We start from the raw sequence: 17,177 nt of genomic DNA on the forward strand, positions 1-17,177 counted from the left end.
TAGGGGGCGCGCCTACCCCCCCAGGCGCGCCCTCCACCCTCGTGGGCCCCTATTGCTCCATCGACGTACTCCTTCCTCCTATATATACCGACGTACCCCCAAACGATCAGATACGGAGCCAAAAACCTAATTCCACCGCAGCAACTTTCTGTATCCACGAGAACCCATCTTGGGGCCTGTTCCGGAGCTCCTCCGGAGGGGGCATCGATCACGGAGGGCTTCTACATCAACACCATAGCCCCTCCGATGAAGTGTGAGTAGTTTACCTCAGACCTACGGGTCCATAGTTATTAGCTAGATGGCTTCTTCTCTCTTTTTGGATCTCAATATGTTCTCCCCTCTCTTGTGGAGAACTATTCGATGTAATCTTCTTTTTGCGGTGTGTTTGTTGAGACCGATGAATTGTGGGTTTATGATCAAGTCTATCTATGAATAATATTTGAATCTTCTCTGAATTCTTTTATGTATGATTGGTTATCTTTGCAAGTCTCTTCGAATTATCAGTTTGGTTTGGCCTACTAGATTGATCTTTCTTGCAATGGGTGAAGTGCTTAGCTTTGGGTTCAATCTTGCGGTGTCCTTTCCCAGTGACAGTAGGGGCAGCAAGGCACGTATTGTATTGTTGCCATCGAGGATAACACGATGGGGTTTTCATCATATTGCGTGAGTCTATCCCTCTACATCATGTAATCTTGCTTAAGGCGTTACTCTGTTTTTAACTTAATACTCTAGATGCATGCTGGATAGCGGTCGATGAGTGGAGTAATAGTAGTAGATGAAGGGAGGAGTCGGTCTACTTGTCTCGGACGTGATGCCTATATACATGATCATACCTAGATATTCTCATAACTATGCTCAATTCTGTCAATTGCTCAACAATAATTTGTTCACCCATCGTAGAATACTTATGCTCTCGAGAGAAGCCACTAGTGAAACCTATGGCCCCGGGTCTATCTTTATCATATTAATCTCCTACTACTTAGTTATTTCCTTTGCTTTTTTCCTTTGCCTTTATTTTACTTTGCATCTTTATCACAAAAATACCAAAAATATTATCTTATCATATCTATCAGATCTCACTCTCGTAAGTGGCCGTGTAGGGATTGACAACCCCTATTCGCGTTGGTTGCGAGGATTTATTTGTTTTGTGCAGGTACGAGGGACTCGCATGTAGCGTCCTACTAGATTGATACCTTGGTTCTCAAAAACTGAGGGAAATACTTACGCTACTTTGCTGCATCATCCCTTCCTCTTCGGGGAAAACCAATGGAGTGCTCAAGAGGTAGCAACTGCCACAAAGCTACAAAAGCTTCATGATGAACTATAATATTCAAGGGATGGATAAGACTATTCCCGAGCTCTTCGCGATGCTAAAAGCTGCGGAGGTAGAAATCAAGAAGGAGCATCAAGTGTTGATGGTTAACAAGACCACCAGTTTCAAGAAAAAGGGTAAAGGGAAGAAGGGGAACTTCAAGAAGAACAACAAGCAAGTTTTGATCAAGTGAAGAAGCCCAAGTCTGGACCTAAGCCTGAGACTGAGTGCTTCTACTGCAAAGGGACTGGTCACTGGAAGCGGAACTGCCCCAAGTATTTGGCGGATAAGAAGGATGGCAAAGTGAAAGGTATATTTGATATACATGTTATTGATGTGTACCTTACTAATGCTTGTAGTAGCGCCTGGGTATTTGATACTGGTTCTGTTGCTCATATTTGCAACTCAAAACAGGGGCTACGGATTAAACGAAGATTGGCTAAGGACGAGGTGACGATGTGCGTGGGAAATGGTTCCAAAGTCGATGTGATCGCCGTCGGCACGCTACCTCTACATCTACCTTCAGGATTAGTTTTAGACCTGAATAATTGTTATTTGATGCCAGTGTTAAGCATGAACATTATATCTGGATCTTATTTGATGCGAGACAGTTATTCATTTAAATCAGAGAATAATGGTTGTTCTATTTATATGTGTAATATCTTTTATGGTCATGCACCCTTGATGAGTGGTCTATTCTTGTTGAATCTCGATAGTGGTGATACACATATTCATAGTATTGAAGCCAAAAGATACAAGTTTAATAATGATAGTGCAACTTATTTGTGGCACTGCCGTTTAGGTCATATTGGTGTAAAGCGCATGAAGAAACTCCATGCTGATGGGCTTTTGGAATCACTTGATGCTTGCGAACCATGCCTCATGGGCAAGATGACTAAGACTCCGTTCTCCGGAACAATGGAGCGAGCAACAAACTTATTGGAAATAATATATACCGATGTATGCGGTCCGATGAGTGTAGATGCTCGTGGCGGGTATCGTTATTTTCTGACCTTCACAAATGATTTGAGCAGATATGAGTATATCTACTTAATGAAACATAAGCCTGAAACATTTGAAAAGTTCAAAGAATTTCAGAGTGAAGTGGAAAATCATCATAACAAGAAAATAAAGTTTCTACGATCTGATCGTGGAGGTGAATATTTGAGTTATGAGTTTGGTCTTCATTTGAAACAATGTGGAATAGTTTTGCAACTCACGCCACCTGGAACACCACAGCGTAATGGTGTGTCTGAACGTCGTAACCGCACTTTATTAGATATGGTACGATCTATGATGTCTCTTACTGATTTACCGCTATCGTTTTGGGGTTATGCTTTAGAGACGGCCGCATTCACGTTAAATAGGGCACCATCGAAATCCGTTGAGAGAACACCATATGAATTGTGGTTTGGCAAGAAACCCAAGTTGTCTTTTCTTAAAGTTTGGGGCTGCGATGCTTATGTGAAAAAGCTTCAACCTGATAAGCTCGAACCCAAATCAGAGAAATGTGTCTTCATAGGATACCCAAAGGAGACTGTTGGGTACACCTTCTATCACAGATCCGAAGAAAAGATATTTGTTGCTAAGAATGGATCCTTTCTAAAGAAGAAGTCTCTCTCTAGAGAAGTGAGTGGGAGGAAAGTAGTACTTGATGAGGTAATTGTACCTTCTCCCGAATTGGAAAGTAGTTCATCACAGAAATCAGTTCCAGTGATTCCTACACCAATTAGTGAGGAAGCTAATGATGATGATCATGAAACTTCTGATCAAGTTACTACCGAACCTCGTAGGTCAACACTACAAAAATATACACTTCCGTGATGATACGTGTTTGTCACAGTAGGTCGCATTTTCTGTCATGCATGTACATCCATGACAATTTTATGATAGAATCAAGATAGTCATACCTGTGCTGTCGTAGAAGTGTTCCATGACATTACCAAAATTATCATCACGGAAGTGTCCACTTCCATGACGATAAATCCCGTGTCACAAAAGTGCTTTCGGCAAGGGTGGCCGACACGTGGCATCCACCATAACGGAACGTCGTTAAGCTATCAGGTCGGGTTTTGGATCCGATAACCCGTTAATAGCCCCGACCAATGGGGATTTTCCACGTGTAAAATCATCATTGGCTGGAGGAAACACGTGTTGGATCATCATTGGGACAGATGTCATCCACTCATTGGACAGAAGGCGCCTATGATACGTCGACACGTGGCACGGCCCAACAGAGGCCCATTCATGTGAAAAGGCCGGCCCATTTGACTTGGTTAAAAGGTTGCGGGCCGGCCCATGTAAAGCCTGTTAATGACCTGTTCGCATATAGCCCATTTACAGCCCGCTAACCCAAGGCCCGTTACGCCCTATCCGAATTAGGCCCAGTAGTGTCATCTGGGCCACCCAATATGATTCCAGCCCGTTTTCACTTCTAGCCCATGTATGGCCCATGACATCTTTCGGCCCATATGAGGCCCTATGTAACTCTTGGCGTATTAACGGCTCGTGGTGAAACTGGCCCGTAATGAACAGTGTATCACTTTACACCCATTAACGACCCGTGGTGAAACTGGCCCGTAATGAACAGTGTATCACTTTATACCCATTAACGGCCCGTTATTCCGTTGGGCCGTTTCCAGCCCATGTTATCTTTCGGCCTTCTCAGAGCCCATTTATTCTTGGGCTCATTTCCAGCATTCGTTTACTTACAACCCGTTACTGTCATTTTCTGCTTGTGGGCCAAATTCAGCCCGTGGTTACAGTCGGCCCGTTTGTGGTCCGTTAATACAATGGGTCGTTTTCATAGCATCATCAAATACATCCTATTTACGATGGCCCGTTATGGTCGGCCCATGAACGGACGGTTCCAACTCTAGCCCGTTTACAGCCATAATGCGGTCTGTTTGGCCCATGTTTGCCAATCGATCATACGGCCCGTATAAGGCCCATTGATGATACGGCCCGCGGAAGGCCCATTGTTTCTACGGCCCGTAGAAGGCCCATTGTTTCTACAGCCCGTAGAAGGCCCACTGTTTCTATGACCAGTAGGAGGCCCAGTGTCACTACAGTAAATATTAGCCCATGGTTATTGTGGCCTAGTTTTAAAATATAGGTTATTGCAGCCACTAGCTAACCGCGGAAAAAGAACTGCAATGACTACAAGCAAACAAATAAACAAGACAACAAGGAAATAAATAAGCAAGCAACTAACACTAGGCTATCACGGCTATTACACATATTACATCCACTGAGCATCAAAGTTCGCCACCAGTGCAAATATAGGGAACAAAGCAGCATATCATATACACTAGTTGTCAAAGTTGGCGACCAGCGCAAATAAACGCCGCAGCAAAACAAATCCAGAACTGAAACCACTTCATAAGATCTCAAGAAACAATATCCTGGGTACCCATAATGCTGTCAAGATGCTTAGCAAGCTTATTAACTTTCTCTTGTTTGGCGCTTAAATCCTCCAGCACTTGTTGTTGCACCAGAAAATATGCATTTGAATTCTGCAGGGACTTCCTCAGTCCTTCAGCTTCCTGTCGCAGCAGATCTAATCGATGTCTTTCAACTTGAAGCTGAGACTCAAGAAGACTGATTCTGACAGCGAGTTCGAAGAGCTTGTGCCAGCAGTAGTGGCCAGTTACTCGAACACTACATCAAGACAGGACTTTTGGGTTCCCTCACTGTCGTCAAGATAGTTTTTATCAGCTTTCTTGGAGACCAACAGGGATGTCTCACTATCTTGAACCTTATCTGCATTACTTCCTTTACCATTGGATAACGCGGTACTGTTCTCCAAAATTTTGTCCGCATTCTAAAAGAGAAACAAGCAGACACATCACATGTTTACCATGTTGTATATGAAACTCATTTAGGTAAATGAGTTCAGTAGTAAAGTGGATAGGATAACATCATGAAACAAACATATATCTATGTACCATGGTCACTTTATGGTCTATATCATTCTAGTTTTTGTTGCCAAATCAAGATAGAGACACAGTTCAAATAATATTTGTTCAAGACAAAGCAGAATAGACAGAATATAAGTGTGGGTAACTATAGGGCAACAACAACACTTGTAATGTGCATGACATGAGAACATAACTGTTTATTCAATTGAAACTGAAATCAACATAGAGCAGGTTACAACAACAAACCAGTTAAAGAAACATGTTTAAAACATACCTATTGCGCCATTGGAGTTTCAATTCCATCCTTCAAATTTGAAAATAGTTGGTATGAGTCAATACAGTAATGCAAGAGCAAAGGAGTATGAACCATAGCTACAGAACCTGACCTGAGAAAAAATCTTCTTCTCCTTTAAGCGTTGAGTTGGGATTCGGAGTGGTGGTCCTCATGCTTTGGGCACTGTAGTTCCCTTACTAACTGCTCGTGTTTGGGTGCTCTGTGGTGGAGACGGTGCTGTGTCAACTGGAACTGGGTTACTATCTGCCGGGGTTGGGGTTAGAAGGGGTGTAGCTGGTTCTCTGTCCAACTAGGTAGGGGTACAATCTGCGAGAGTCTGGGTTATGTGTGGTGGGTCTGGTCCTTGGGCAATTACAACCGTGGTTCTATCTGCATCAACTGGTAGCACTATCTTTTCTGAAGACCGTGTTGTTACTCCCTTAGATACTGCCATCACGCTCTCCAATTCAAATGGCTGATAAACAAGAAAAGTAATTGAAAGTATAGACATTGTATGATAGACATGTGCAATGGATAGTGGGTAATAAAAGAGGGCATGAAATAATTCATATTTATGTTGTCTAACCAAACAAGATAGCATGACACAATTTCACATATATGATGGCTAACTAAACAGGATAGCATGACACAATTTCACATTATGATGGCTAACTAAAAAAGATGGAAAGACATAGTTCAAAATATGAGACTATGTAAACAGGATGACATGACATAACTATATAATGTGTTTATTAAATAGGTTGGCATGCCATAATTCACATACATTCATGGATAGAATGCCATAATTCAAAATATGATGTCTGTAAACACTAAACATGATGAGATGATATAACTATATGATGTCCTTATTAAATGGGTTGCCATGCCATAATTCAGATAGATGATGTGTATGTACTATGTAAACATGATGGCATGATATAATTCAAATATATGATTTATATAGTAAGCAAGTAAGCAGATGGCAATCCATATATGATGTCAAAACTAAGCAATGCAAGACAATGCATGACATGGGTAATATAACCCTGCCAAGTTTGAGCATAGACCTCAGGGGGGAAATAGGACTGGTCATCAGTCTCTGAATCCTCCTCTAAGGAGCTCTTTGTAACCAGCAAGATGTCTGCTTCAGCAGGTAGCATTGTCTGCTCTGAATACCTTGTTTTCACTCCAGATACTTCCATCACCGCTTTAAATGGCTGATGCACAGGAAGAGTAGTTGAATATACAAACGTTGTTGAAAAATGGAACACGTAATACAAGAAAATGATAGCATGATATAATTCACATACATGATGATTGGCTAAACAGCATGGCATTGCATAATTCACATATATAATTCCTTTGCAACAAGATAGCATTGTATAATTCACATATATAATGTCTTGCAACAAGATGGCAATGCATAATTCACATATATGGTAATTAGACACTGAACAGGTGGCATTCACACAAAGCATGTCTAAACTAATCAAATGACATAGCAATGCGAGACACCATACGCACGATATGAACAACATAACCCTGCCAAGTTAGAGCATACCTCGGGGGGGGGGGGATAGGACTGGTCATCTGTCTCTGAATCCTCCTTTGAGGAGCTATCCGTAACCAACGAGATATGCGCTTCGTCAGATAGCATAGTCTGCTCTGAAGACCTTGTTTTCATTCCAGAATTTGTCATCACCATGTCAAATGGCTAATGCAAACGAAGAGCAGTTGAATGTACTAACATTGTTGACAAATGTAATATGTAACGAAAAAAAGGATGGCCTGATATAATTTACATATAAGATGACTGGCTAAGGAGGATGGCATTGCAAAATTCACATATATGATGCCTGGCTAAACAAGATGGTGTTGCATAATTCACATAAATGATGAACAAACTAAACAGATGGCATTCACACAAAGGATGTCTAAACTAAGCAGATGGCATATTTGATGTATAAAGTAAGCAATGCAAGACACCATATGCATGATATAACCAACATCAGCATGCCAAGTTAGAGCGAAGACCTCAGGGGGTAAATAGGAGTTGTCTTCTCCTTCTGAATCCCCCTCAGAACAGATATCTTCCTCTCGATTACAATCCCAAATGCGTGGAGGGGGGCTGCCTTTGCCCCTACCATGGAGAGACATCTGCATGAAATTTTATTGCCACACAAGGCTTGTCTCTTTCGCTCTACATGTTCAGTTCCATTGTTTACAATAACTATCATGCATAGGAATAAAACATAGTGAGATTATGTAAGGAGTGCATGCAGAAATCCAGAGTGATGGTAGCAACATGTGGATAGACCCAAAACCAATAATAGCAGGCAGATAATGGCTTCAGTTAAAAAATACAGACAATGGCTTCTTTACTATTTGTTTCCCACCCAACATGAAACTCATAGTAGACACCGGAGATTAACCAGATAGTAGATAGATACTTTTGATAGCGGCCCCGATATGTACCCCACAACCATTTAAAAACTCAAGTTTGACCATTAGTTTGGAGCTGACTAAGAGTCTAATCAGTGAACAGGACGATAAAGTAGCATGTAGTATTAAGCGATGCATAACGTAAGCAGACATGAAAGAGTGTGACCTCTCTTGCGGACCCGTGTAGTCCTCGAGGTCATCTGCTCAGTTGATGATGGTAATGCAGTTTTCATGGCTGCCAGCGGCGGGGAACAAGATCTGAGGCGGCGAAAGACAGTCTGGAGGCCAGATCCCTGCTGTGCTGGACCCTTCTATCGTTGGAGCAGCTGAGCTGGGGTGGATGACGGCGCAACAGGAGCGGGACAAACCACACAAGGTTTTCTTTGACAACTATCTGTAAGAGAAGTAATTCTGTAAGGGCTCGTTTGAATTGGACGATTCCAACAATGCAGGGATAGGAAATAGACATGAATATGATAGGAATGCATGTGCAAAACAGAGAATTTAAAAACACAGGATTTCTGCCAATCTGGGTGTTTGATTCACAACAATTGGAAGATCACAGGATGCAAAGAAGCATGGTGAGATTAAGTCAAACCACAAGAAAATGTACGGTTATAATGCTATTATGCTACTATCTCTTAGTCTTGTGCTTCATGAATAGGAATTTGAAAAGGAGGACAAGTGAAAATTAAAATTCCTACGTTTTTTATTTCAAGGAGACACTAAAGGAACAAATCCGTGTGCTCAGTGGACAATATATATAACATGTAGAGTAAAAAAGAGATGCAACAAGTGTACAACCTCTTTGGCGAAGCCATGTCGATCTCAGCGTGATTGGGTTGGCCCGTGAGGATGCTCCGACTGACTTTGCTGTCGGAGGAGGGGAAGAAGATCTTAGGCGTCTGGAGATGGATCCCGAGGTACTGCTCCGCTGTGATGGAGGGTTTCGTCGTTGGAGCAGCTCCGGTGAGTTGTACGGTGGCGAGGCTGAAGCAGGACAAGAGAGACAACGAACAACGTTAACCTGAGTGGAATTCTAATAGCATCTCCAATACATGACGTAAAATACATAACCACAAAGTGCTAGATCTAAAATACATCAGCCGCTCATCTCTGAACTTAACTGTCGAAACTGAACTTAACTATCGAAACTGAATTTTGCTGTCGAAACTGAATTTTGCTGTCGAAACTGAACGCACTAGCAAGGTGAGGCTACACGGCGGTCGACTAACTTTTTCATCTCTGGCCAGTCGATTTTGCATCCGTTGGATATGAAATCAAGGGTCTGCGGTTCATCTTCAACCATCACCCCCCTGAGCCGCCAGCCACCACCGGCCAAACAACAGCCCCCGCCGCCCGCGGCAGGCGGTGCGCCGCCCTGCCCGCCCCGAAAACACTCCCTACCGCCGGTTCGCCACCGCCTCGGCCATCCCTCTAGGCCTCCCTGTGCCGAGCTTTTTCTCCAGCGATCCCCACGCCACCGCCCCGCCACCGCCGGCGACCACTGCCCCCATCTTGAACCCTAAAATAGATAGTGGGGTACCTCTCCGGCGAGCCCCCCTCCCCGCTGCGGCTGGTTCTTCCTTCACCCCGGCGAGCCCCCCCACCCCCTGAAAATTGACTGACCCAAAAGTCGATTCAGTCGAATGAAGTGTAGCTAAATCGGAGCAGCATCACAAGCAAGAGCAAGAGCGAGAGCAGCAATGCGAGCAAGAGCAGACCAGGTAGGGGACTGAGAGCAAGAGCAGAGCAGTAGCACGAGCGAGAGCTAAAGCAGCAGCAGCTCCTACTGATGTGGACGTCATCGCCGAGGGAGCGACGTCATGGAGGAAGTGGCCGGCGACGCCGCCGTGGATGTAGCCGCGCCGTGTCGGCTCTGGACCGAGCGCCGGCAGCACCGTGAGATCGTATCAAGAAGAAAATGCGGCGATTAGTGTACAACCTCTTTGGTGGCGCCGATTAGGCCGTAGCTTCATCCGAGGAAACGATGATGATGATGCTCTTCCGGTGGTGCAGGTGAAGACGGTGGTGTGGGAATGGAGGTGGCGCGAAAGACGAGGGGAACGTCGGGGCAGCTCCTTGGAGGTGTAGGACGGGGTGGCTGAACCGACGGGATGATGAGATTGATGACGGATCCTCATCCGGTATGGTGGATGAGGGACGTCGAGGTGTTGCCGTGGACGACGTCGTCGGGGAAGAGGCTCCGGCTGGGTGGCGGACAGAGCAGGGTGTGGGGTTTTGTCGTGGGTTTTCGCGGCCTCGGTGTACGAATGGGTGGGCGGATGGGATGGCAGTGGGGAACCATGGCTTAGAGACGTGCTTGTCCGAAATGTGGGGTATGTTACAAAAGTACCCCCACCGATTTGAGGCGGTTCTTTCGGTTCAGGGGTACCACGGGCATTTCACGTGTTGGGATTTCACAGGAGGTGGGGGTTTTCGCGCGCGTTGTAATTTCGGAATAGCAAGGCGCGGATTGAGATGGAGGGAGTTGTCAGAGCACAACGAGACAAAGATATATCTTAAATATTTTGGGCTAACAAGGCGCGGGTTGAAATTTCCGGACAAGCCTAACGTGTACTGTACCAAATCAATGCGCACTACAAATGTCATTCAAAACTTTGAATTCATGTTATGTTCAATTAAAATATTTCGCTACGTGTATAATGCATGCAACCTACTACTCAAATGAACGTTTTAGTGCATTCCAAACGTATATACTACCGCTTCAATATGAACTAAATTTGAATTCGTTTCTCTATTTGAATAAGATCTACAATAATGATTGTTGTGAAGTCAAAGCATTTGAATTCGTTTCTCTGTTTTAATAAGATCTACAATCATCATTATTGTCAAGTTAAACCATCGTTTGTGTATTATCTTCACAGCACACCACATGATTAGTCTCGAGTTACATATGAACTATGTGTACTATATGAACTCGAACTAGATTTTTTGCATCCACTTTATTTTGATTTCAAATCACATTACATTTCTAGCTCTAGCTAGATCTTCATAATCTAAACCATGTCTCATATGTATAATGTGTTTATCACATTATGTATGGTGCCCCGCCCCCTACGCCTACAAGTATTTAGATGTGAGTTGCAAACACCACACATTACCACAAATTCAAATAAAATGTGAGAATGTTCGATATATAGTATTGTTTAGATTGTTCAATATTTAGTTGTAAGCTGCAAACGCCACACATTATCACAAATTCAAATAAAATGTGAGATTGTTTGATGTATAGTATGGGTTAGATTGTTCGGCATTTAGCTGTGAGTTGCAAACACCATGCATTATCACATTATGGTATAACATGTGCACAACACGTGTATCACCGCTATATTCATGCATGCAATGTTTAAAACACTATGATCTCCTATTCAAATATATGAATCCGCTTTCATATCAAATTATGATCTTTGTTAGTCTCTTACACCCACACAATCCTCTAACCTTTGTAGCTACCACTAACTTTCTCTCATGCATGCACATGCCCTCCTCGCCCTCCCCCTCCCTCGGCAGTCTATACACCGGGCAGATTCATTTTTTCTTTAGGTCGTTCTCCCAGAGTCTCCACAACTCCTTTCCGACACACACCGATCGATAAACCTCTCTAGCGATGCCTGCCTACAACATACACACACACCTTCAATCTCCTCATTTATGTGTCCTTGCCTCGTGTCTCTCATACGGTCAGACACACGTGTAAACTCTCGCCCCCTCTTTTCATTGATCTCACAACCGCACACTCCTCCTCCTATCTAGCTAGTAGTTAGGCCTCTCGCACCACTTCCTAGCTCCATTCTCTCTGTCTATCCATCTCGCTGGGCCTTATTTGCCTCTAACAAATGGACGTACACCGACCGATCTCTCGCTATACATATAGCTAGCTAGGTCCTTATAACTCGTTTTTACCCACACGTCAATCGATCTACCTCATTAGTTGTGTCTCTCCCTTCCTCCGACAAACAACAATTGATCTACCGATCTAGTTAGGTTTGCTTACCAAACACATGGTTCCCCTTCATCATCCATGGATGCGTCCCGACAGATCTATCACGCATAGGCACACACAGAAACACATCCCCACTCTTATTGATAACATTGCAGTTCCACCCTCAGTTTGTCTAGTAGGCCTCTCCCACCATCTTCGAGAAGCAACTCCATCACCCATCCAGCACTCTACCCTCTCCCTCCCTCTCTCTCTCATCTCTCTTTGTCCCATCATATTTCCCGTCCTTCAGTTATGTATGAATGTCGACCGATCTCCCTCAAGACATAGTTGGGTCTCTCCTTCTCAACACATATACGAGTCATTCTACCTCTATAGTTAGGCATCTGCCTACCCCTCCCCCCACCCCCTCCCCCACACACACCGATACATCAAGCACTCTAGTCATGTCTCCCTGCCACACACAGACTTGACATGTGCCCTCTAACGTTCCGGTAGGCCAGTCGCCCTATATCTTTGACTTGCACACACACACAATTTCGATGGCTCTCTTCACCGATCTCGCACCCACCCTCTTGATCCTCTCTTCGACTCTATCGATAGCTATGACCCCTCCCTCTCTTCCCGTGGATTCCCCGACCCTCTATGTATGATATGGATAGGCCTCCATTTCACACACATTGCATGCAAAATTTTGTTTGAGATGTCATCGACACATATTCCCACAAATAATTCACGAAATCAACCCCCACCCCACCCCACCCCAAAACAAAAAACACTCACGAACATGGTTTGTATCTCTCACACACACCCACGTAGGTGGGGGACGTGCACAAAGAGAAGAGGTGCATGCACGACGCACGTACTCCGGTCTCTTTCCCAACCACACCCGCGCGGGTACACGGTGGAGGTCATTTCTGTACAAAAAAGGCAGCCCACGTGGTAATTTGGCACGTGTACTGGTTGTCCACTTGGTGGAGGGAGGATCATCTACCACGGGTGAACAAACAAATTGCGACTTGACATGTTATGTTAAAAAAAGAGGCAAACCATGTGGGGCCTACCTTAGAGGCAAGGCTCTATACACTGGAGTACTTTTGATGTGTCCCATCAACTCGCAGAATGAGGAGAAGCTTGCTTAGTACGCCGTCTCCCCCGTTCCTAAATATAAGTCTTTGTAGAGATTTCACCATGAACCACATGCGGATGTATATAGATGCATTTTAAGTGTAGATTCATTCATTTTGTTCCGTATGTAGTGGAATCTCTACAAAGACTTATCTACTAGTAATAGCTAGCCCCCACTAATAGGAATTCTCTATCCTGTCCTTGAGCCACATCATCAAAAATTATGTAGCCGTTAGATGAAGTAAATCAGTCCATAATAGCCGTCTGATCTAGACGTTGAGAGGCTCCGCACTAAGCCACATGCAAGCATGCAGAAATACCGTGGCACATGCATGTGAGTGGGTTTTAAATCACATCAACATGTCTGCATGCAAGCATGCACCGGTAGCATGCATGTAAGTGAGCTTTTAAGTCCCATTAACATGTCAAAAAGAAAAATATAATCCCATTATGCAGTAGGAGTTGGTTGATCTTTTTTCCTTACGTTGGATGATCTAAATGATGATGGGAGTTTATTTAGTTTGGCTACCACATTTGTCATGCGGTTATAGAGTTTTTTTAGTTCTATGAAATTGATAATTTTGCGCAGAGAGATATACCGTTGTTCCGCGGCAACGCGCGGGGACTCATCTAGTAATATTTAGGAATGGAGGGAGTACTATGTAAAGAGTTAGGTGTCGCACGGTGATAGTGTGAGGTGGGCCATGTAATCACTGAGCCTGCGTGTTTCCACTGCTCTTGCACGCCTCCGTTGTAAGAACCGAGAAAATTGTAATCTAGTAGTAGTACATCCTTTCGCCGAAAGCGTGGGACATCCAGTAGTCCTACCACCTCAGTAATAAAGACCAATGAGCCGTCAAATCACATAGACCCAGTAGTAAGTTGGATGGACGAAGCAAGAATCACTCTTGCGCCAGTGAGAGGTCGCGTCCGCTCTGCCCGGGCATGAATGCGAAACTAATTCTTTGGAGCGGCACTAACCGTTTCGGGCGGGAAGCGCGCGGGGGCGATGGAGGGGCTTTGGGTGGGCTAGGCTGGTTAGGAGCGGGCGTGGCAGCTGTCCGCATGTCCCTACCAGACACGCCTGGAAACGAGAGGATGCACCTGTTGGAAATATGCCCTAGAGGCAATAATAAAAGCATTATTATTATATTTCCTTGTTCATGATAATTGTCATTATTCATGCTATAATTGTGTTATCCGAAATCGTAATACATGTGTGAATAACAGACACCAACATGTCCCTAGTAAGCCTCTAGTTGACTAGCTCGTTGATCAACAGATAGTCATGGTTTCCTGACTATGGACATTGGATGTCATTGATAACGAGATCACATCATTAGGAGAATGATGTGATGGACAAGACCCAATCCTAAACATAGCATAAGATCGTATAGTTCGTTTGCTAGAGTTTTTCCAATGTCAAAGTATCTTTTCCTTAGACCATGAGATCGTGTAACTCCCGGATACCGTAGGAGTGCTTTGGGTGTGCCAAACGTCACAACGTAACTGGGTGACTATAAAGGTATACTACGGGTATCTCCGAAAGTGTTTGTTGGGTTGACACGGATCAAGACTGGGATTTGTCACTCCGTATGACGGAGAGGTATCACTCGGCCCACTCGGTAATGCATCATCATAATGAGCTCAAAGTGACAAATTGTTTGGTCACGGGATCATGCATTACGGTACGAGTAAAGTGACTTGCCGGTAACGAGATTGAACGAGGTATTGGGATACCGACGATCCAATCTCGGGCAAGTAACATACCGATTGACAAAGGGAATTGTATACGGGGTTGCTTGAATCCTCGACATCGTGGTTCATCCGATGAGATCATCGGGGAGCATGTGGGAGCCAACATGGGTATCCAGATCCCGCTGTTGGTTATTGACCGGAGAGTCGTCTCGGTCATGTCTGCATGTCTCCCAAACCCATAGGGTCTACACACTTAAGGTTCGGTGACGCTAGGGTTGTAGGGATATGTATATGCAGTAACCCGAATGTTGTTCGGAGTCCCGGATGAGATCCCGGATGTCACGAGGAGTTCCGGAATGGTCCGGAGGTAAAGAATTATATGTAGGAAGTGCTATTTCGGCCATCGGGACAAGTTTCGGGGTTATCGGTATTGTACCGGGACCACCGGAAGGGTCCCGGGGGTCCACCGGGTGGGTCCACCTGCCCCGGGGGGCCACATGGGCTGTAGGGGGTGTGCCTTGGCCTACATGGGCCAAGGGCACCAGCCCCAAGAGGCCCATGCGCCTAGGGTTCACAAAAGGGAAGAGTCCCACTAGTGGAAGGCACCTCCTAGGTGCCTTGGGGGGGAGGGAAACCTCCCTTGGCCGCCGCCCCCCTAGGAGATTGGATCTCCTAGGGCCGGCGCCCCCCCTTGGCCCTCCTATATATAGTGGGGGAAGGAGGGCCTTTCATCCACGCCTTTGGTTGCCTCCTTCTCCCTCTCCAACACCTCCTCCTCCTCCATAGCGCTTGGCGAAGCCCTGACGGAGTACTGCAGCTCCATCACCACCACGCCGTCGTGCTGTTGCTGGAGCCATCTTCCTCAACCTCTCCTTCCCTCTTGCTGGATCAAGAAGAAGGAGACGTTACGCTGACCGTACGTGTGTTGAACGCGGAGGTGTCGTCCGTTCGGTGCTAGGATCTCCGGTGATTTGGATCACGTCGTGTTCGACTACCTCATCCCCGTTCTTTGAACGCTTCCGCTCGCGATCTACAAAGGTATGTAGATGCATCCGATCACTCATTTCTAGATGAACTCATAGATGGATCTTGGTGAAACCGTAGGAAAATTTTTGTTTTTCTGCAACGTTCCCCAACAGTGGCATCATGAGCTAGGTCTATGCGTAGTTCTTCTTGCGCGAGTAGAACACAATTTGTTGTGGGCGTAGATGTTGTCAACTTTCTTGCCGCTACTAGTCTTATCTTGCTTCAACGGTATTGTGGGATGAAGCGGCCCGGACCAACCTTACACCGCTTACGTGAGACCGGTTCCACCGACTAACATGCACAAGTTGCATAAGGTGGCTGGCGGGTGTCTGTCTCTCCTACTTTAGTTGGAGCGGATTCGATGAAAAGGGTCCTTATGAAGGGTAAATAGAAGTTGACAAATCACGTTGTGGCTTTCACGTAGGTAAGAAAACGTTCTTGCTAGAACCCTACTTCAGCCACGTAAAACTTGCAACAACAATTAGAGGACGTCTAACTTGTTTTTGCAGCAAGTGCTTTGTGATATGATATGGCCAAAGTTGTGATGAATGATGAATGATCTATATGTGATGTATGAGATGTTCATTCTATTGTAATAGGAATCACGACTTGCATGTCGATGAGTATGACAACCGGCAGGAGCCATAGGAGTTGTCTTTATTTTTTGTATGACCTGCGTGTCATTGAGAAACGCCATGTAAATTACTTTACTTTATTGCTAAACGCGTTAGCCATAGTAGTAGAAGTAATAGTTGGCGAGCAACTTCATGGAGACACGATGATGGGGATCAGGATGATGGAGATCATGGTGTCAAGCCGGTGACAAGATGATCATGGAGCCCCAAGATGGAGATCAAAGGAGCTATGTGATATTGGCCATATCATGTCACTATTACAATTTGATTGCATTTGATGTTTATCATGTTTTGCGTCTTGTTTACTTAGAACGACGGTAGTAAATAAGATGATCCCTGATAATAATTTCAAGAAAGTGTTTGCCCTAACTGTGCACCGTTGCGACAGTTCATTGTTTCAATGCACCACGTGATGATCGGGTGTTTGATTCAAACGTTCACATACAACGGGTGTAAGACAGATTTACACATGCAAACACTTAGGTTGACTTGACGAGCCTAGCATGTATATAGACATGGCCTCAGAACACAGAAGACCGAAAGGTCGAGCATGAGTCGTATAGAAGATACGATCAACATGAAGATGTTCACCGACGTTGACTAGTCCGTCTCACGTGATGATCGGACACGGCCTAGTTGACTTGGATCATGTTATACTTAGATGACTAAAAGAGGGATGTCTATCTAAGTGGGAGTTCATTGAATAATTTGATTAGATGAACTTAATTATCATGAACTTAGTCTAAAAATCTTTGCAATATGTCTTGTAGATCAAATG

Source organism: Triticum urartu, chromosome 3A (assembly GCF_056163025.1).
Source record: "Triticum urartu cultivar PI428250 chromosome 3A, HENAU_Tu73, whole genome shotgun sequence".
Taxonomy (NCBI): domain Eukaryota; kingdom Viridiplantae; phylum Streptophyta; class Magnoliopsida; order Poales; family Poaceae; genus Triticum; species Triticum urartu.